This window comes from Schistocerca cancellata, chromosome 1 (assembly GCF_023864275.1).
Source record: "Schistocerca cancellata isolate TAMUIC-IGC-003103 chromosome 1, iqSchCanc2.1, whole genome shotgun sequence".
NCBI lineage: Eukaryota > Metazoa > Arthropoda > Insecta > Orthoptera > Acrididae > Schistocerca > Schistocerca cancellata.
The window spans coordinates 927224446-927246344 of record NC_064626.1 but is presented as its reverse complement, the minus strand read 5'-3'; positions in this window follow the sequence as shown (position 1 = coordinate 927246344).

Here is a 21899-nt window from a genome sequence, read left to right as displayed (position 1 = left end):
GTTGAGAAGATTTGGACCATTATAGGCAGAATCCTCCAATCAGGTTGGGGTTTTGACGGTTTAATGCTCCAATTGGACAGAATGTAGTACAATATCCCTACCTATAAACAGCATGTCTCAACGTATCATAAATGTAAATCAATGCATCATGACTAAGACGTCAAGGAAAGCAAGGCAGTCAGTCTTTCAACCTGCATCTACCCAGCTCCACAGTGAAGTGAACATTTGGATGAAATGAAACTTCCAAATTTTTCAGATCATCCGAATTGAAAATGACATTCTTTAACATGACGTATAGTGATTGCGACTCTGGAAGTAGAGAGATTACAGCTTATAAAGAGACGAGGTGCAGTCATTCTTCCTAGACACAATCTGCCTGACCTACAAGAAGGATGGGACAGGGGGAGATTGGAGGGGGACGGGGGGACGGAGTGATACTCGTACGCCGCGCAGAATGCAGATGTGGATATGGAGCTGGAGATGGCTGACCCAGATGCGGGCAGTTTCTGGGCCTGGCAGGCCTTTCGACAAGGAGGCAGAGCGCGGCGCGCAGCGGAGGGGCGTGGGGCGGCGAGTGAGCCGGCTGCAGCCGGGGGCCGAGGGCCGGGGGCCGGGGCACGTCGCAATGCGGGCAGCGCAGATTCCGGCCGCCTATCTCCGGCGCGGCGCGGCGGCTCGGCTAGGGTCGCGGATCGGGGTCGGTCGACGACCCCAGCGCAGGCGAAACGCACAGTGCTCTGTCGGCACAGCCGCGACCCACATCTGTCGCCGGGCGGCCTCAAACTGCGGCTGGCCATCCCGCTTCCGGCAAAAAAACCGCGCGGCTGCTGTTACTTGGTTTCCTGAACCGCCAGCTGGGTCAAACACTAACAAGTGATGAGCGTTGATTCACGAGCTAAAATGTATCTTACGATACATATCCGAAACTGTATTTGTAATTGCTGTCTTAATGTTGAACATTTGTGCACCATCATCACAGTGCACTCAGAACTACGAAACCAAAATGACATGTTGTTCAAAATTTTAAATTGAATTGTAAGAGTCCATCTTTGTTGTTTAATGACGAAATGACACAAAAACTAGTTTTCCTTCATCAGCTAACGTTGGGGTCCAGATGAATTTTCAGCGAGAAGAACTTCAGTAAAGCACTCTATACCGTTAATTGAGACATATGGCTCACGAAAGTGCGACAGCTACAATTTTAAGATAGAGCACTATAGTGGTTTGAAAAGTAGTTGAGAAAAATATGGTAGATGTCCAAAATTTCGTCATCTTAATATGTTAGGTCATGTGTAGGCCATAGAAGTTATGGAATTTATTGTTTACTTCTGGTCAAGCAACAAACTGTTGTTACATACTATAATTAGAGTCTGATAAATATCAAAACTGCAAAAACAGAAATACAATGTTCGTAATTTCATTCATCCCAAAAATTCTCAAATTTACAATTAATTTATACGTATTTTTCGATTCTAACTTTGCCAAACAATTTAACTATTACAAATCACTTGAAGGTCAGGAAAGAACAACGTTTTCTGGTTAATTTCAGTCTTCTATACTCATGTCACGTATGCGCAGATGAAGAGCATATTTCGTGACACAAATTTGTGCAATGTACCCATTTCTCTCCGCTTGCGTTCTCCTACATGAGTGAAGGAAAGTAATCTTTATAAATAGCAAATGAAATCAGATTTTAATAATTGTTTCAAAATGCAACTGCAAGGGGGTGAAATTACGAACATCCCGCGAACTACTACAGTGGCCGCTACAGCAAGATGGATCAAACCCATGACTACAGGAACTGCAGGCGAGAAACTACCACATACGTCTGAAATACAGGCCAGAATTTGAACTTGAATTAGTGCTCAAACTAGGAACATCAGGTTCTTCAAAATGTTCAAATGAATGTGAATTTCTAAGGGACCAAACTGCTGAGGTCATCGGTCCCTACACTTACACACACACACCCATGCCCGAGGGAGGGGACTCGAACCTCCGGCGGGAGGGGCCACGCAGTCAGTGACATAGCGCCGCCTGCCGGAGTAGCCGAGCGGTTCTAGGCGCTTCAGTCCGGTTCAAAATGGTTCAAATGGCTCTGAGCACTATGGGACCTAACATCTGTGATCATCAGTCCCCTAGAACTTAAACCTAACTAACCTAAGGACAGCACGCACATCCATGCCCGAGGCAGGATTCGAACCTGCGACCGTAGCGGTCACGCGGTTCCACACTGAAGCGCCTAGAACCGCACGGCCACACCGGCCGGCACTTCAGTCCGGAACCGCGTGACCGCTACGGTCGCAGGTTCGAATCCTGCCTCGGGCATGGATGTGTGTGATATCCTTAGGTTAGTTAGGTTTAAGTACTTCTATGTTCTAGGGGACTGATGACCTCAGATGTTAAGTCCCATAGTGCTCAGAGGCATTTCAACCTTGGCACCTCTAGCCGCGCGGCCAATCCGCATGGCAGCAGGTTCTTAATTTGACTGCTACACTCACTCACTTCACGGTAAAAAGATTAATTCCCACGTTTACGGAAACTAAACGTGCTGCACACAATAGACTCCTTCAACAGTGGATTGAGGTCACGCATGCTCCCGTAGCTAAACATAAGTTACCAGCTATAGAAACCGAAAATTCCTAGAGGGACGAAATTAGGAACAGGGACAATGTTGTGGCCCGTTACCTTACAGCAGCGTGTTTTGGTGGGGCTGAAACATGGAAGGACGTTGTCTTAGGATTTCCAGAAGCCTCGGTGCTGGGCCCGCTATTGTTCTCCTAACATGTCTACATCTACATACATACTCCTCAAGCCGCCATACGATGTGTGGCAGAAGGTACCTTGCTCCACTTCTTGTCATTTGCTTTCCTGATCCAGTCGCAAATGAAGCGAAGGAAAACCAGTGTTTATACGCCTCCAGAGAGCCCTAAAGCTTTTATCTTCGCGGTCCTTATCCGAAATGTACGCGGTGGTTATAATCAAACTTTCGCTGTCTGAGTGAATGTGGAGGAAAAAACATTTACTTTATAGGGCTGTGCGCGGCAGCATTTGCGTTGCAGTAGTATTAGAGTCATGACTTGTCGTTAAGACCGGTACTGGCACGGCGACGTAGAGCTGAAACACAAGCATTAGTACGCATTACAGTTGCAGACAGTCGACATGGGTTTGGACAAGGAGAGCAAGGCTTTACGCGTAAAGCTATTTTATGAAAACAACAGAAATAGTGCTGCTGCTCTTCGCTAGTATCGATGCAATAAATCAGTATGGACAGGCCCTCTTTCTGCACGGGGATTGAAGAACGTGATTCAGAAGTTCGAATTAACTGGCGCTTTGGGCAATGTTCCTGGAGAGATCGACGGCCAAATGACCCCAAATTGTTGAGGAAGTCACTACTGCCATGCCTGAGAATGCTGGACACAATGTGCGACCTTTAATTAGTGCACAAGTTGTGTCATGACAGCTGAACATTCCATCGTCTACCCATCTTAAAGTGCTGCGAACAATTGTGAAATAGGTTTCTCTAGTATTGGTCCAGGATGTCACGGATGCAGATGGTCGTCACAGTGAGCAACCTGTCCGCCGCTCGTGGTCTCGCGGTAGCGTTCTCGCTTCCCGAGCACGGGCTCCCGGGTTCGATTCCCGGCGGGGTCAGGGATTTTCACCTGCCTCGAGATGACTGGGTGTTTTTGTTGTCCTCATCTTTTCATCTTCATCCAGGAAAGTGGCGAAATTGGACTGAGCAAAGATTGGGTAATTGTACGGGCGCTGATAACCACGCAGTTGAGCGCCCCACAAACCAAACATCATCATCATCATCAGTGAGCAACCTGTAATCTGGAGCGTAAAAGTGGTACGCAATTAAAGTATTCCACCCTCTTATGTGTTTCATCCACTGGTGTATTAGTTATCTCTCTCCCGCATGGCCTTAAAAATGTCTCCACAAAATCTTATTGTGCTGCGATATCTTGTTTTTCATTGGACCCTGTCAAGTAGCGGACGTTTAATTACAACTGTACGTTTGTGACAGTAGAATCGCTCCGTAGTCCAGATGCCGGTTCTCTAAATTTTCTCAATAGTATTTCGCGAAAAGAACGTCGCCCTCCTTCCACGGACTCCATTTTAGTTCACCGAGCATCTCTGTAACAGTTACGTGTTGAGCGAGCCTGCCGAGAACAAATCTAGCAGTACGTCTCGGAATTGGTTCGATATCTTCCATTAACCTGATCTTGCGCGAATTCCAACCACTCAAGCAGTACACTGTAATGAGTCGCACAAATTGTCTACACATGGTCTCCTTTGTAGATCAGCTACACGTTCTTGAAATTTTCCTTATAAAGTCAAATATTCGTCATCCCTACTACCAAAATTACGTGCGAATTCCATCTCACATCGCATTCAAAATCACACCTAGATATTTTAATCGACATGACCATGTCGAGCAGCACGCCACTGATACTGTAATCGAGCATCACAGGATTGTTTTCCCTATGTGACGGTACGTCACATAAATATTGGCATTTTTAGCGGTTGTAAATCGTAGTTTACGTATTTTATGAATATAATTAGTGTAAAAGATATAGTTAATGTTCTTGGAACACCTGATATGCAGCGATAGCATTTTATTTAATGTCTATGAAAATAAAAAAAGGATCGAAAGAGACGCGATTGTACGGCCGAGGAGGAAGGACGCATTTTATGAGACACACACTGTTTTGTTTCGCTATGCGGAAGACAGCCATTGAGCGGCTACACATATTTTATGTAAGTTATTCATATTCGTTGCCAAAATAAACTTGTTATTATTATTATTATTACAAAATGAATTTTTTTGTAATAGTTGTCACCTCAAATGCTCGCAGTGACTAATTATTTTTAATAAGCATTTTTTTAGTAATTTGCTCTGCGAGAAGCTCATCTTCCTATGCAGCCTCTGGTCGGCCATTACGCGCCGAAGTATTAATTTATTTTCATTGTTGTTCAAATGGCTCTGAGCACTATGGGACTTAACATCTATGGTCATCAGTCCCCTAGAACTTAGAACTACTTAAACCTAACTAACCTAAGGACAGCACACAACACCCAGCCATCACGAGGAAGAGAAAATCCCTGACCCCGCCGGGAATCGAACCCGGGAATCCGGGTTTTTCAGTGTTAACAGTAGATGTAAATGCGAGAGATTTCGTTATAAGAACCTTTTTAAATTGCAACAGATAATTAATTTACGTTAAAGTTCATATTTTTAAACTATACAGATTCCATGAGTTCAGTAAGTTTTATCTAGGCCGCTCCACGGCAACAATCGAAATTCTCTCAAGCCTTGGTTTGCAGTCAGTAAATATAAATTAACAAAATTACATTAAATTCCGTTAACGGCAACTATATTTTAGTCATCACGTTCAAAATCTAAAGTTGGTACATGAATAACTGAGGCCCTTCAAGAACCCGTTTCATATTTACTTCTGCACGTAAGTAAAAGTGATAAGAAAAGACAATATCCCTGAGAGAAAGAATCATGCTGATAAATTAAAAATAAAAATATATATATAATATATATATATATATATATATATAAATAATTTTTTGTATGTGATGTAACGAATGACAACGACGTCACAAGTGACGTCACACCTACTTAAATTTTTCTTCGTTTAAAGGAAGCCCTCATTCATCACACCAAATACAAATTTTGTGTAAGTCGTCCTACGTCCTTCTACTGCCATTCAACGACGATAGTTTCCCATATACAACAGTGTCATCAGCAAGCAGATTACTTTTCGCCCTATTCGTCAGAATATTTTTGTGCATAGAGAACAAGAGCGGCCCTATCACATTTCCCTGGAGCACCCATGATGATGCCCTCGCCTCTGATGAACTCTGGCTGTCAAGAACAGCATACTGGACTGAATTACTTAACATATTTTCCAGCCACTTACTTATCTGGGCCGGCCTCTGTGGCCGAGCGGTTCTAGGCGCTTCAGTCCGGAAGCGCGCTCCTGCTACGGTCGCAGGTTCGAATCCTGCCTCGAGCATCGATGTGTGTGGTGCCCTTAGGTTAGTTAGGTTTAAGTAGTTCTAAGTCTATGGGACTGATGACCTCAGGTGTTAAGTCCCATAGTGCTTAGAGCCATTTGAACCATTTTATTATTTTTTTTTTACTTATCTGGGAAGCTGTTCTGTATGTTCGTTAACAATCTGCAGTTTGGCACCTCGTCAAACGCTTTTCGGAAATCTAGGAATATGGAATTTGCCTGTTGCCCCCTATCCTCGATCGCGGATATCATGTGAGAAAAAGGGCAAGCTGGGTTTCGCACGGCCGATATTTTACAAATCCGTGCTCATTTGTGGACGCAAGCTTTTCCGTCTGAAGGAAATATCTTATATCCAAACTGAGAACGTATTCAAGAATTATGCCGCAAGCCGCTGTTAAGCGTATTGGTCTGTAATTTTGCGGGCCAGTTCCTTTACTCTCTACATACAGGAATCATCTGTGCTCCTTTTCAGTCGCTTGAGACCTTGCGTTGGGCGAGAAATTCGAGATAAATGAAAGTAAAGTACAGGATCAGTGCTGTAGATAACACTCTAGAACACGGAACAGGAATGCCTCTTGCTACGTCCTCTAACGGGAGTTTGTGCAGCGGCCAAATGACGGTACGTCTGTAAGATGTTCCATCGTGAATGACTTCTTAAACGCAAAATTTAAATTTCTGCTTCTCGACGAGTGACTGGTTAGAAGCCTTCGATCCATTTAGTGATTTTCCGCAGGACCAGAAGTTCCTCAGGTTTTCTACAATGTCTTTCGCTAAAGTATTGCAGCAGGATTTGTTACATGCTTTACGCATCAATCTTATTCGACACTTTGTACTTAAGAGAGCAATTTACGATCAGTTTAAATTCTGTCTATAATTCTTCAACGTTCATCACAATGGAACTGCATAACGTCGATCATTGTCTAACTAGGATGCTAACAAATACTTATCAGCTCTTTCAAGCAAAATACTCTCGTACCCAAACTTTATTAATCATCGTCCTTGTATGATGATACCACAATCACTAATCTCTGCCGACACTGTCGACAACGTCAGAACTGTTAGTAGCTACGTATCAGTAACATCTTGCCAATTCATTCCTCCTATAAAAATCTTTTCTACGTCGCCGACTCAGCCGTAGTTAAGTGCTAGACATGAAGATATCGGCGCTGCCGTCAGCCGGATGAATGGCGATCAGCCTTCAGTGATGAGATGGGCACAAAACCGAGGCGACCATGAGTAATTTTAGCGTCCCTTCAATAACTAAATAGTTTTAAATTCCACAAAGAAAACATGTTGTACTGTTCTCGGTAGTATTCCAACACCATATCAGGAAACGGTGAAGAACGTGTGTGTAATTTTGGAGGAGGGCTACCACTGTGGCTTCAGACGTTTTGGAGAATGTTGTGCAATGACCCACTCTGCCGAAACTCCACCACTGCGATGTAAACCATGGCACGAGTAGTAAAAACTCAAGATCTTTGGAACTAATCATGAACGCTTGTGCCCGTTACACGTACAACATCCGCCTATTTGACCATGTAAGTGATTCAAGCGCATAGATGATGATGATGTTTGGTTTGTGGGGCGCTCAACTGCGTGGTTATCAGCGCCCGTACAATTATCCAATCTTTGCTCAGTCCAATTTCGCCACGTTCCTGGATGATGATGAAATGATGAGGACAACACAAACACCCAGTCATCTCGAGGCAGGTGAAAATCCCTGACCCCGCCGGGAATCGAACCCGGGACCCCGTGCTCGGGAAGCGAGAACGCTACCGCGAGACCACGAGCGGCGGACTTCAAGCGCATAGTTAAGATGGTTGCGGCCAGACAAAACTGGGCACTACCTTTTGTCAGCCTTACACTCTCTCTAAACATTAGCACTTAGAGGCAGATTTTCTGCGTTAAACAATAATGCTTCCATCTTCTTCCTGTTATGCATGTGCCTCGTATATAACATCGCTGGATCCAAGGCTGTCAGCAAAGCTGTCAAAAAATAACTTTACAAGATCACACAAATAAAAAGTAATCATATAAATAGCGAGATCATATCATTACAAAAAGACAATCTATATTTACATTTACTCTCCTAGATGCCACATGTACCACTCATACCACATTAGACGTACACTTAATAGTGGCAATTCGCCAAAACGAGCTCGTTTTGTAACTTGCCTCACTATGAGTAAATGAGTAAATAGTGCAACATTTGATTTATACGTCTTACTTTTGCCTCTGGGCAAATATTTATTTAGGGTAGTCAAGGTAAACGGGACATACTCTGTATGAAACACAAGTTCGGTTTTCACAAGGTTACGGCAGGAGATCTACAGTGTTCTCAGACCAATGGAACGAACAAGGTATTACCCTGAAGTAACTTAGGGAAACTACAGGAAACATAAAAATTGGTGGTTAGAGGGGATTTCAGCAACACTCCTTCCAGATGTGAGTTTCGTGTTATGCGTAAATGATGTAAAAAAAAATAAAACAGAGAGAAAGAGATAGACATTGCGACAAGAAGACAGTTTCCTGCGAAGAAAACTATGAAAATGATTCGTGAAATGGCCATACAAATCACGAATTGTACAACTAATTTTTCAGTTCTCTATCAAGATTCTGGCTTGAACACAACTGTACGTCGTGAAGTAGAAGTCAAATAGCCGTATTTGCATTTATTTACGTCCAGTTTCACATGATTACTATCATTATAATGTTGAGGATAGGGCAAACAACGGTTATACACTAAAGACTACATATGAAGTGGACTCATCGGTGTTTTCAAGGCTGCCGCTGTGGCCGAGCGGTTCTAGGCGCTTCAGTCCGGAACCGCGCTGCTGCTACGGTCGCAGGTTCGAGTCCTGCCTCGGCCATGGATGTGTGTGATGCCCTTAGGTTAGCTAGGTTTAAGTAGTTCTAAGTCTAGGGCCCGATGCCCTCAGTTGTTAAGTCCCATAGTCCTTAGAGCCATTTTGTGTTTTCAAGCCGAAGAAGTGAGTCACTGCTCTTATTCTTGGTATTGATTCCGCGAACAAAGGTGTTTTCCGAAAGAGAGATGCATTACTAAAGACAAATTTTGTTCAGAAATAAATAAAGTGAGGAACAGTAGTTACTATACCTAGTTCCTTGAATAGTCTACTGACAGACGTTCTTGAATCAACATAATAAATATTTCATGTGTCGTATGTTATGTGAACCGGAAGATTTTAGTTTGGTTGGATGAGTTGCCCAAAAATATGTCTGTTAATACTGATTAAGATTTACAGATTTATTGTCGTTTTCTCTCAGGGGAATTCACATCAAGAAATTTTTGAGGACTTCAGAGTTATATTAGCACTTGTTATTAAAATACTTTTAATCATATTAATGCAACGATTTCCAGTGAAATACTGCGGGATTGTGTTGAAGTAAAACGCAGATACACACGATATTACTAAATGAGTTAAAATACACTGAAGCGACAAAAATCATGGGTTAGCAACAGGCACATACACAGATGGCGGTAGTATAGCGAACATATAGTATAAAAGAACAGTGCATTGGCGTAGCTGTCATTTGCACTTAGGTGATTCATGTGAATAGATTTGCGACGTGAGTCTGGCTGCACGGCGGGAATTAACAGACTGTGAACGTGGAATGTTAGCTGGAGCTAGACGCATGGGACATTCCTTTCGGAAATGGTTAGCGAATTCAATGTTCCGAGGTCCACAGTGTCAAGAGTGTGCCGAGAACACAAAATTTCAGCCGTTACCTCTCACCAAGGACAACGCAGTGGCCGACGGCCTCAATTAACGACCGAGAGCAGTGGCGTTTGTTTATGGTTGTCATCGCTAACAGACAAAAAACACTGCCTAAAATAACCGCAGAAATCAATGTAGGACGTACGACGAACTTATCCGCTCGGGCAGCGCGGCGAAGTATGTCATTAATGGGCTGTGGCAGCAGACGACGGACGTGAGTGCCTTTGCTAGCAGCACGACATCGCCAGCAGCGCCTCTCATGGACTAGAGACGACTGAAAATTAATAGCCTGGTTAGGCGAGGCCCGATTTCAGGCGATAAGAGGTAATGGTACGATTAAACACAAAATAGGGCCTGTTTTTATCTGTCATATGTGCACAACCTTGCGTGTTAGCACTAGTCAAACTAGACGAAAACTAAGGCCTACGGTGTAGTAGTACGGGGAGGCTCACCAGGCAGCGACGCTACGATTTATAACTATGGAAGGCTGTGTGTGAACAATTGGGAAGAACGCCCAGTGTCTGAACTAGGGTTAATTCATAAACTCATTTAAAGCTGCGCATCAGAGCGTCGAGAAACGTCTCACTTTTCGACAATACCTGTTCGTTTAAAGTCTTTGAAATTTGAAGTGAAAATATTTCGAAATTACGAATTTCTCAAGCAAATTTAATTTTCTACGTGCAGGATTGCAAGATTTTTCCAAACTAGGGGACCGATAGCCCTAGGCTTTAAGATGTTAGCGAAGGGGGTATACTTTTTTTTAATTTGCCCCTTTTTCGTTAGCAATTGTTCGCTGACTCTAACAGTAAATGACCTCCCGTCTGTCCGATATATTCGGCCGAACATTCTGGGCACCTAATTTTGTAAACCCCCGATTTCTAAAATAAGTGATTAGTGGGGTTCTCTTTACGGGGAACATCATACTGAATCGAGCTGCCGCGAGGAAAAACAATTTGCTTATTACTCTATTTAAATAATTTTACTTAATTATAAGAAAAAGGATGTAAAAACGGAATCGCCACTCGTGTAACCTCACATACTTCGTAAGTGTAGCGGGCGGGGTGGGGGGTGAGGGGGGCAGGGGGGGGCGTGGGGGGAAGGGTGGCCCGGGTCTGCAAAGCATTTTTGCGTTCAGAATGTAACCGGTGCACCAGCGATGTGATGTAAACATTTTTATGTGCTACGTAGGTTGTTCACTTCTTTTCTAATAGCATTGTCAGAAAGGGGGAGCTCACAAATTCTTACAACAGCAGCTCGAAACTAAGTTTGAGAATGGAGTGGAATGACTTTTGCCTTTTCTATGTTCATTCAACTCTCCACCGCCGTCCCATATCGCGCGATCCATCCCAGTGCCGAATTTACTGCATGGCCGCACTAGGTCAGGAAGACCATATCATAAGCATATGCTCTGCAATGAAATATATGCCTCGCGAAATTGACAGGAGGCTCGCCATACCTCCTTTAACATGCACTTTTGATGATGCACCATGGAGAATCACTAGATGATACTGATAAAGCCCGGGGAGACGGGGGGGGGGGAGAGGGGGAGAGATGTGTGGACCATCACATCCCAAGGAACTCATGGCTCAGCCTGTCAAAAGCGTGGTCAGAGACCACTCCCTGATCAAGGCACCACTAAGGCCAACAAGCCGCTGTGACGGCTATCACATCCAGATAGTTATTAAGCGCCATCTGCATATTATTAGCTCCTTCCATTGACGTTAGTTCCACAGAAAGTAATTGCGGCAAGATGCTCTTAAGGCCTGAAGCCTTGTGAAGATCTTAAATTCACAGTTGGGTTAGGTAAGCGGGGAGTAATGTTAGACCCCTCGTCCTCCTTTCGGCTTGCAGACCAGGATAATCAGGTCTTCAGCAAAGGACGGAGACAGCGGGACAGTAGGTGTCATCAGTTCCTGATACATCGACGTGCATCTAAGAATCATCAAATCTTGAAAGGCCCATCAGAACTCCAAGGGGATACCGTCAGAAGGTGCGAGATTATTTCTTGCACCCTTTACCATGGCCTCCTGGACATCTACGCGAGTAATGGGTATCACAAGAGATTCCGCTCCCGGTCTGTCGAGGGTACCCGATATCGACTGTGGCACTTCAGCAAAAGCTGGACCATCGTAATGCTCCTCACGATAAAACGGTCGGTAGTGGTCAACGAATGTATTCACAATGTTTGTCTGTGCAGTCAAAAGGTGGCCATCTGTCATGCCAAGAACATGGATCATCGTCCTTCGTCTTCACTGCCGATCGGGAAGAGTATGGGGCGTAGACGGAGGTTCACTGCTAACCTATTCTTGACACCGTGCTCACACCATACCTTCGAGACGACACCGCTTGTGTGAGATGACTTCCACCTTGATGCGACGAATCCCCGCCTGCGATTCAGGGGACGGTGGTCTTACCTTGAGTTCCCGGAGCAAAGTAAAGTAATATTCCGTCATGTAATGAAGCCATAAGGCGTCATCGCGCTCCGTGATGCCTGTTTGGTGCATTTGAGCCACTATTTCAGCGTAGAGAGATATCTCAGCAATTAATCTTCGCAGACAGTCTATACATCGACGACATTTGGCTCTTGAAGGCACGCTAGGTTTACTTCGAGCAGCCACGACTCCTCCATACATTCTGACGACGGAAGGAGACAGTGCAGATATATGAGCTATGATCGGGAAAGGCTAAGAGCCATCTTATTGCGTCCATTGTCGTTGCCTCTAGATCTGGGGAGACATAAATGCGATCGAGGACACTCGTAGACTGGTGACGTATGTGTATCCTGGGCAACCGCCATGCGTCTTTTTCCAAGTATCTGGAGGACGTAGTTCTTGTGACAGCACATGCAGTTCAGGATACGTGGCGTAACTGAGGTGTTGATCTTTCGGATGAAACACGCTGTTGAAGTCACCACCAAGAAAGCAGTTGTCATAGCGTCGCAGGAAGAGAGACATGAACTCCCCCGAATAGAAACGCAACTAGTCGCATCTCTTGTCAGTGCGAGAGACGCGTTTACAATCCACGTACCTTATGTGGTTACAGCCAACGCTCTGGACGACGGCAAATATGTCACCTCATCAACCTCAATGCCATTTCGCACCAGTGTGGCCATTCCGCTACCGGCATCATCAACAGGCGTAACGTGTGGAGCATAACCTTGGAAGTGTGGAAAGGTCTCCAAACGAACTTCTTGCACGAGTGCGATGTGCACATCTGCCACTCGTAGCATATCATGCGGCAAGTGAAGCTTCACTTTCGAACCGAGGGTGTTGAGATTGAAATAACCAATCGGGTAGGTCTGCTGCAAAATTGCAGGCGCAGGGACACTGATTGCAACATATGGATGTGATAACTCGATATCCACTTTAGTGGCCACGTGTGCATCTTCCTCAACTTCCTTCGAACGCCGACACAACTTCATTCTCGAGGAGACCTTCAGCGTTATCAGCTAATCGCAAATTAGGGGGGGGGGCGGATATCAGCCATTATCATTTCCTATGAGTTCAATGACGACGTTGAGACTGCAGTGGCAGGAGAGCGTTGTTTATCCCAGCCATCGTCATCATATTGTGCCACTTCTGACAAGGACTCAAGAGTGTCCGGTCCAGGTGTGAGCATAAGTTGCATGTTTCCATGAGTTATATCAGCACATTAAGTCTGGGCGAGCTGAAGCATCATTTGCCTGCGACTGTGTCACCCTGTCATTAGATGGTGTCCTCCTCTTCCTGTGTTTCTTCAGCGATCGTTGTTTACGTGAATGGCGGACGACTGTAAAGAACGCCGACGATCTGGCACGAATGCTACCGTGGGCATTATCATGGTGTCAACATTTATGCGCCACTGGCATTTTCGTCATCCGTCGACATCTCAGGGGTGGCAGAAATCGAGGGGGGGGGGGGGGGGGAGGAAGGCTGTGATAGGCGCGGGAGTCAACTCTTTCCACTGCAGCGCGTCAATCACCTGAGGAGCGTCGCTGGGGCGGCAAGGTACTGACATCATTCTTGTGCACCGCCACGTCACAGGCAACGGGGAAAGGATTGGGTCCGCAGGTGGCAGCTGAGCTATCCTTCTCTGCAGACATTCGAAACCACATGTTGCCTTCTTTGATGCATCCCAAGCATGTCTTCGGCTGTCTGTCGTAAAAGATGATGTTTCTACATTCTCCAATGTACAAATAGGATGGGACATGTTTATTAAAAATAACATGAACATCACTGATACCACTAAGGAAGAGGTATGGGCCGAAATGAGACCATTTCTCGGTTAAGTGATAGAATTTGAGCCCTTTTTAATCTCCCGATGGCTCATGACGCAGATTGCGTCGTTGAGAATGTTGAAATACACCACACTGCTAACTGTGGAAATGTGTATACCAACTAGTTCGTCACTGGGGATCTTTACTTACTCTTGGAGAAGACGTTTTAATTCCAGATATGGGGTCTAGCAAATTCACCCCTGAAACTGATTTTCAGCGTCGATTTTCTGCAAGAAATGGCCGTTCTAATCCACGAAAGCAGTAAGACACGCAAAACGGCCGAAGCACGTAGACAGACATCGACCTCGTGATCCGTGGCAGAGATGTAAACAGCAAGTCCGCGCCGCACGTCTCTTCGAGCCAAACTATTCACTCCTGCTATCCGTGCACTCTCTCTGGACGAGCCCAAACCTCTATATGTCACGATGTATCCTTCTATCGTAGTCCACTAAAATTCATCAAAAAGGAGAATGAGAAAACAAGGACTCGAGGCCGATGTTGTCACTGCCGTGAGCACTCATAAGCTTGTAATACTTATATGCTAGTCCTGCTGTAGGACTCAAAGTAATGTTTCGATCATTATGTGACGAATTTAGGGGGCTGCGATGTAAGGATATAGACAGTGTGACATGTGGAGATTTGGGTCGCTCTGGAGAGCGTACACGGATAGCTTAAGTCATTAAGGCGACCGCTCACGATAAGTGGAAAATGCGGGCTCACAGTCAGAAAATTAATTTCGAAAGAAATTGTAGGTTGTACTTGCAGCTGACGGCGGGGATTGTCTGAGGCTACAAAGTTAGCACTGAAAAGCATACTCCCGTTGTTCTGAACACGTCTATATTAGACACAGTTAAAATCCTCCAGCAAATGGCCATGAAACCCTTGGGTATCAGCACTGAAGAACGCAAACGGTTATATTTCTAGTGTACATGTATTCTCGAACGAGTATCACTTAATTAGGAACGAGGCTACGATTTTCTAAAATATCCTGGTAGCGTTACGGAGAACTGGCACTCCCCTCATGTTGTGTAGGTGAGCAGAAACGGCCGTGCCCGCCGCTTTCGTCGCATTAGGGCCGGAGCGCGCGCTGGCCGCCGGACAATTTGTTCGCGAGTTATCGTGCCGCGGGACAAGCGGAAGATGCACAAAGCGGCCGCATAAAAGCTTTCACTCGGCGCTAAGTGACCCTTTAGTGGGCATAATAAATTTGCATACTGGCCCCCAGAAGCCTTGTAAATTACACCCGGACCTTCTATTTTTCTTGCGCGGGCAGCGCAAAACGCTTTTCAAAAGAGAGCGGCAGCCCAAGAAAAAAATGTAATTCATTATATCGGGTAGCCGAGCTCCATTGAACGAGTTTCATCTCACTCTCCTGGTATTAATTTCAAGTGCTTGTAGAGGGAAATAGGAGACTCTTACACAGCAATTTATCTTCCTCTGTAATCCAGACACAAATATACTTATGGCTTTCTAAAGTTTTTATTCAGTGATTGTGGAAAGTGGTTCCCTCACGACGTTCAAATCCGTTTTTATTGCGTCATTATGTAGCACAATGTACGTAGCTATGGATAAGTGCTGACTTTTATTGGCTTAAACGCCCGCTGAAAATTCTAATACATCAGTACCTCTGTTAGAATACCAAATATGCAGAATACTCATCGATAACTTTGCTTGGAATCTCTCAACGATGCGCGGGATGGCAAGGAGAAACCTTTCACTTCGCGCTGTGAATGTTTACGTCTTCTATTATGCTGTACAGTACTTCCATATGTCTGTAGTAGACCAACACCACAGTGCGGAACGCAACACAAAAGCCGACTGGGGTGGCCGTGCGGTTCTGGGCGCTACAGTCTGGAGCCGAGCGACCGCTACGGTCGCAGGTTCGAATCCTGCCTCGGGCATGGATGTGTGTGATGTCCTTAGGTTAGTTAGGTTTAATTAGTTCTAAGTTCTAGGCGACTGATGAGCTCAGAAGTTAAGTCGCATAGTGCTCAGAGCCATTTGAACCATTTTGCAACACAAAACGGAATAAGTCAAGCAAGGAAGACGTGGCTAACAAATATTTATTGACACTTTGTCCGTTGTTGTTACTGCCAGTTGTAGAGAATGATGAAGATATAACTGTAAGCCACTGCAGCATGATTCTTATGCTGTCAACGTACATTTCGCGTAAGTACCACGAAGATGGGAGAAATTAGGGCTCGTATGTAGGGTACAGACAATCGTTTTCCCCTCGCTCTATTTATGAATGAAAGAAAATGCCGTTTTGGCCTGAGCTTCCGGAGGCAAGGGTCATATGTGAGCGAAGTGTGCTTCCTTGTGTGAATTTGTGTGTATTGTATGTATGTGTGTGTGTGTGTGTGTGTGTGTGTGTGTGTGTGTGTGTGTGGGTGTGTTTTCTTTTCTGAAGAATGCTTTGACAGTAATCTTAATGTGTAATTGTCTTTTCGTTGTGCCCGTCTGCCACTCAACATGTCATCTTTACAGTGAGTAGCACCTCATCCTTTTCATAATATTGATGATATTCCAACCTGGACTTCCCATTGTTTGAATATGTCACGACACAGCTGCGTTTCGGGCAAGCAGATAAAGGTTCCACGTGTTATACTCATATAAGAAATGGTCTATAATTGTTGATTGTATCAGCGTTTAAATCTGACTTTCCATTTGCCTGTTGGTAGTGCGTTCCTCATTGTGTTGATTTCCGTTCATCCATTGAAAGCGAACATGTTGTTAGTAAATATGCAATCTTAACTGGACCTTGAATGATTTCTTATTTAGAGAACTCTTTCAATAGCTTGATAACAAACTGTATATGCTTGATTCGACACTGTAACCAGTTACCTGGGCACTTGACTTAAATCGATCGACCTGGATGGATAAGCCACTGGTCCTCCTATACAAATACGTAAACCAAGAGTAATTTGATTTAAGGAATCCTGGTCACTAAAGAACCCATCTTGCTGCAACCATATTAATTTGGAAATTTGTGGTAAGTTCATATGGGACCAAACTTCATCGTCTGCGGAGCTAGTTGGCATGTAAACTTGTACTACTGTGGTGGGTGTGGGCTTTGTGTCTATTTTGGCTATAATAATGCGTTCACTATGTTGCTCATAGTAGTTGACACGCATTCCTTTCTTCTTTTTCATTATTAAATCTGCTCCTGCATTACCTTTATTTGATTCTGTTTTTATAACCCTGTATTCATCTGACCAGAAGTCCCGTTCCACCTACCACCAATTTTCACTAATTCCCACTATATTTAACGGATTCATTTCCCTTTTTAAATTTTCTATCTTACCTTCGCTATTAAGAGATCTAGCATTCCATGTTCCGATCCGTAGAATGCCATTCTTTTTCTCCTGATGACGACTTCCTCCTGAGCAGTCCCCGCCCGGAGATCCGAATTGGGGACTATTTTACCTCTGGAATATTGCATCCAAGAGGACGCCATCGTCTTTTATCGATACAGTAAATCTACATGCCCTCGGGAAAAATTACTTCTGAAGGTTCCCCTTGATTTCAGTTGTACTATTTCTTCGTGTAGCTCAAGATTTATTGCAAGAAAACTATCTGCAGTCCTATGACAAGTATTCCTACTTGTTTGCTAAGATTTTGGGTCGGTTGCACTTGAGAACAATTGCATTTCCGTGTCTCCTATCACTGTCGAGCTAGTCGGCAAGTAGGCCTTGTATCACGCTTTCCCTCTCCCTCTCTTTCATTGGCATCAACAACACTGATAGGGCTCTAGACTCTACAGGCACAAACACTGGATACAGCATTCATACTTCGCGAGTTGTCTTGCCAATTTTTATATATGTTGCCGCTATCTAATATACGCGATCTCGTCGACAATGTCCGGACACTCCGGTGTATACAGAACTGACAACTAAATGTCAAGAGAGCTATTTGACTTCGAACATCGACTGGTCACTGTATGCCACCTACGCGACAAATCCTTCAGGGATTTTATATTTTCACCTTTCGTCAGTTAAATTCAGTATCTCTTGCGTTATCCAAATATTTCTGCTAGACCTTGTCTTTTTACTTATTTGACCCTCTGCTGCCTTCACTACTTCATCTCTCCAAGATGCACAATTGGTGGTGTGATTGTAAAGTGAAAACGCGAAGGAACAACCTCAGCTGAGTCAAGAGCAGGCAGGTCTCATGTACTAAAGGAAAGTGACGGTCAGAAGGGGGGAAGGTGGTTGTGAAATACCGCATGAAATCGGTGGAACAGTTCACCCCTCTAATCTAAAGTGCTCCCATCAGTCCAGTAAATACACTGGCTGTGCGTATGGAGGTAAAAAGGATGACGTACAGTGGATTTTCTGAAGCCACGCATTACTGTAGTCAAAATTAAACAATACTGGAGATGGCGTAAAGACTGACGTCAATGAACATTAGTGGATAACTACACTCCTGGAAATTGAAATAAGAACACCGTGAATTCATTGTCCCAGGAAGGGGAAACTTTATTGACACATTCCTGGGGTCAGATACATCACATGATCACACTGACAGAACCACAGGCACATAGACACAGGCAACAGAGCATGCACAATGTCGGCACTAGTACAGTGTATATCCACCTTTCGCAGCAATGCAGGCTGCTATTCTCCCATGGAGACGATCGTAGAGATGCTGGATGTAGTCCTGTGGAACGGCTTGCCATGCCATTTCCACCTGGCGCCTCAGTTGGACCAGCGTTCGTGCTGGACGTGCAGACCGCGTGAGACGACGCTTCATCCAGTCCCAAACATGCTCAATGGGGGACAGATCCGGAGATCTTGCTGGCCAGGGTAGTTGACTTACACCTTCTAGAGCACGTTGGGTGGCACGGGATACATGCGGACGTGCATTGTCCTGTTGGAACAGCAAGTTCCCTTGCCGGTCTAGGAATGGTAGAACGATGAGTTCGATGACGGTTTAGATGTACCGTGCACTATTCAGTGTCCCCTCGACGATCACCAGTGGTGTACGGCCAGTGTAGGAGATCGCTCCCCACACCATGATGCCGGGTGTTGGCCCTGTGTGCCTCGGTCGTATGCAGTCCTGATTGTGGCGCTCACCTGCACGGCCAAACACGCATACGACCATCATTGGCACCAAGGCAGAAGCGACTCTCATCGCTGAAGACGACACGTCTCCATTCGTCCCTCCATTCACGCCTGTCGCGACACCACTGGAGGCGGGCTGCACGATGTTGGGGCGTGAGCGGAAGACGGCCTAACGGTGTGCGTGACCGTAGCCCAGCTTCATGGAGACGGTTGCGAATGGTCCTCGCCGATACCCCAGGAGCAACAGTGTCCCTAATTTGCTGGGAAGTGGCAGTGCGGTCCCCTACGGCACTGCGTACGATCCTACGGTCTTGGCGTGCATCCGTGCGTCGCTGCGGTCCGGTCCCAGGTCAACGGGCACGTGCACCTTCCGCCGACCACTGGCGACAACATCGATGTACTGTGGAGACCTCACGCCCCTCGTGTTGAGCAATTCGGCGGTACGTCCACCCGGCCTCCCGCATGCCCACTATACGCCCTCGCTCAAAGTCCGTCAGCTGCACATACGGTTCACGTCCACGCTGTCGCGGCATGCTACCAGTGTTAAAGACTGCGATGGAGCTCCGTATGCCACGGCAAACTGGCTGACACTGACGGCGGCGGTGCACAAATGCTGCGCAGCTAGCGCCATTCGACGGCCAACACCGCGGTTCCTGGTGTGTCCGCTGTGCCGTGCGTGTGATCATTGCTTGTACAGCCCTCTCGCAGTGTCCGGAGCAAGTATGGTGGGTCTGACAGACCGGTGTCAATGTGTTCTTTTTTCCATTTCCAGGAGTGTAGAAACGCCTGATTTGTAATAATGAATCAAGCTATGCTCTGTGACAATCTGGTGGAAGGGTGGTTATGGTGAAAGCGTGGAGAATGTTATTTGTCAACACCGAAGTGTGGACAAAGTGATATTTCGGAATAGGGATGTGGTTAGGATGGGGTCCCCTTATTGCGCTCAAGGAAACGCTAAGTGCGGAAGGATATTAAGACATTTTTAGTTACTGTGTGCTGCGTACAGTAGAGGGAACGTTCGGAGACGATTATTGTTTGCATCCGCAAAGCAATGCAGCCTGTCATAACGTATCATCTCTGAGACAGTTGTTTGTAGACAATAATATTCATGAAATGAGTTGGCCTGAGCAGAGTCCCGACATGAAACCATTCACAGTCGATCCTGACGTCCAGCATCACTACCTTCTCTGGTTTAGCCGACTGAGGAAGAATGAGCTGCCATTCCTTCACTGTAAGTAAGCAAGAGTTCAAACAGTCGCAAGGGCGAAAGGCGGACACACCCCATATTATTCTCCGCTATCAAGTGTCTAAGATACCTTGGATCGCATAGTGTAGCTTTAAAGTCTAAAGTCGTAAAGATAATTTATGGCCATACTATGTTACATTCACAATGTTACTACAGGCGTCTGACATAAGTATCAGAAGGAAAAGATTTATAGAGTGACTTTTAAAAATATACCTACTTACTCGGTATAAAGAGGCGTGAAACCTCTGCGATAGCGCCATCATGCACATTCCCGTCGTCCGCCACTGTTTGAAATGTAATCGATACGTATAATTGGTAACGTTAAGGGCGTAACCGAGGTCACTGAGAGTGTTGGGTGACTTGAGCACAGTTTAAAAAAAAGTCTGCGTATTTTTCATTTGGCGAACAGTTAAGTTCCGTCACTGACAAATTGCTCGCTAACATGATAATAGGGTCGCGTGCAAATTTAGCACAAGGACGCCTCTCAAATGTCAGCCGGCAGCCGGGTGTAACGGTGCCGGCCGCCGCCGTGCTCTCGCGTTAGTTTCTTTACGAGCGCTAAGTAGGGCCGCGACTCCGGCCGCGAGGATAGTTTGCCAGCCAACTAGAGCGAAACGCGAAGCGCGCAGATACTGGAAACATAGCAGCGCCGTGGACTGCCGATCGCCGCAACGTGTTCAATAAAGATGCGGGGTTGACCTACTGAGCAGGCCAAGAAGCAGCTGCTTTATTTGGCTGTAGAGAATACGGGTCAGGTACAACGCGAAGTGCAGACGCTGTCGTTTCTAAGTGAACTGACGTCTTACTTGACAACGAAAACAATGAAGCAATGTTATCTTTGTCAGTCAGCAGTCATATGGACTACACTAGAGTTTCTGAAAATAGTAGCATCAGAAAAAGATTGGTCAGAGTACCAACGCAGTAGTGAAGCAACTTAAATCACTTAATAAAAGCAAGTCTTCTGGTCCAGACCGTATACCAAATAGGTACCTTTTGGAGTATGCTGACGCATTAGCTCCATGCTTAACAATCATATACAACCGTTCGCTCGACGAAAGATACATACCCAAAGACTGGAAAGTTGCTCAGGTCACACCAATATTCAAGAAAGGTAGTAGGAGTAATTTACTAAAATACAGGCCCATATCTTTAACGTCGATATGCAGCAGGATTTTAGAACATATTGAATATAATGAACTTTAGAACATATTGAATATAATGTTCGAACATTATGAATTACCTCGAAGAAAACGGTCTATTGACACACAGTCAACATGGGTTTAGCAAACATCGTTCCTGTGAAACGCAACTAGCTCTTCATTCACATGAAGTGTTGAATGCTATTGACAAGGGATTTCACATCGATTCCGTATTCCTGGATTTCCGGAAGGCTTTTGACACTGTACCACACAGACGACTCGTAGTGAAATTGCGTGCTTATGGAATGTAGTCTCAGTAATGTGACTGGATTTGTGATTACCTATCAGAGAGGTCACTGTTCGTAGTAACTGACGGAAAGTCGTCGAGTAAAACAGAAATTTCTGGCGTTCCCCAAGGTAGTTTTATAGA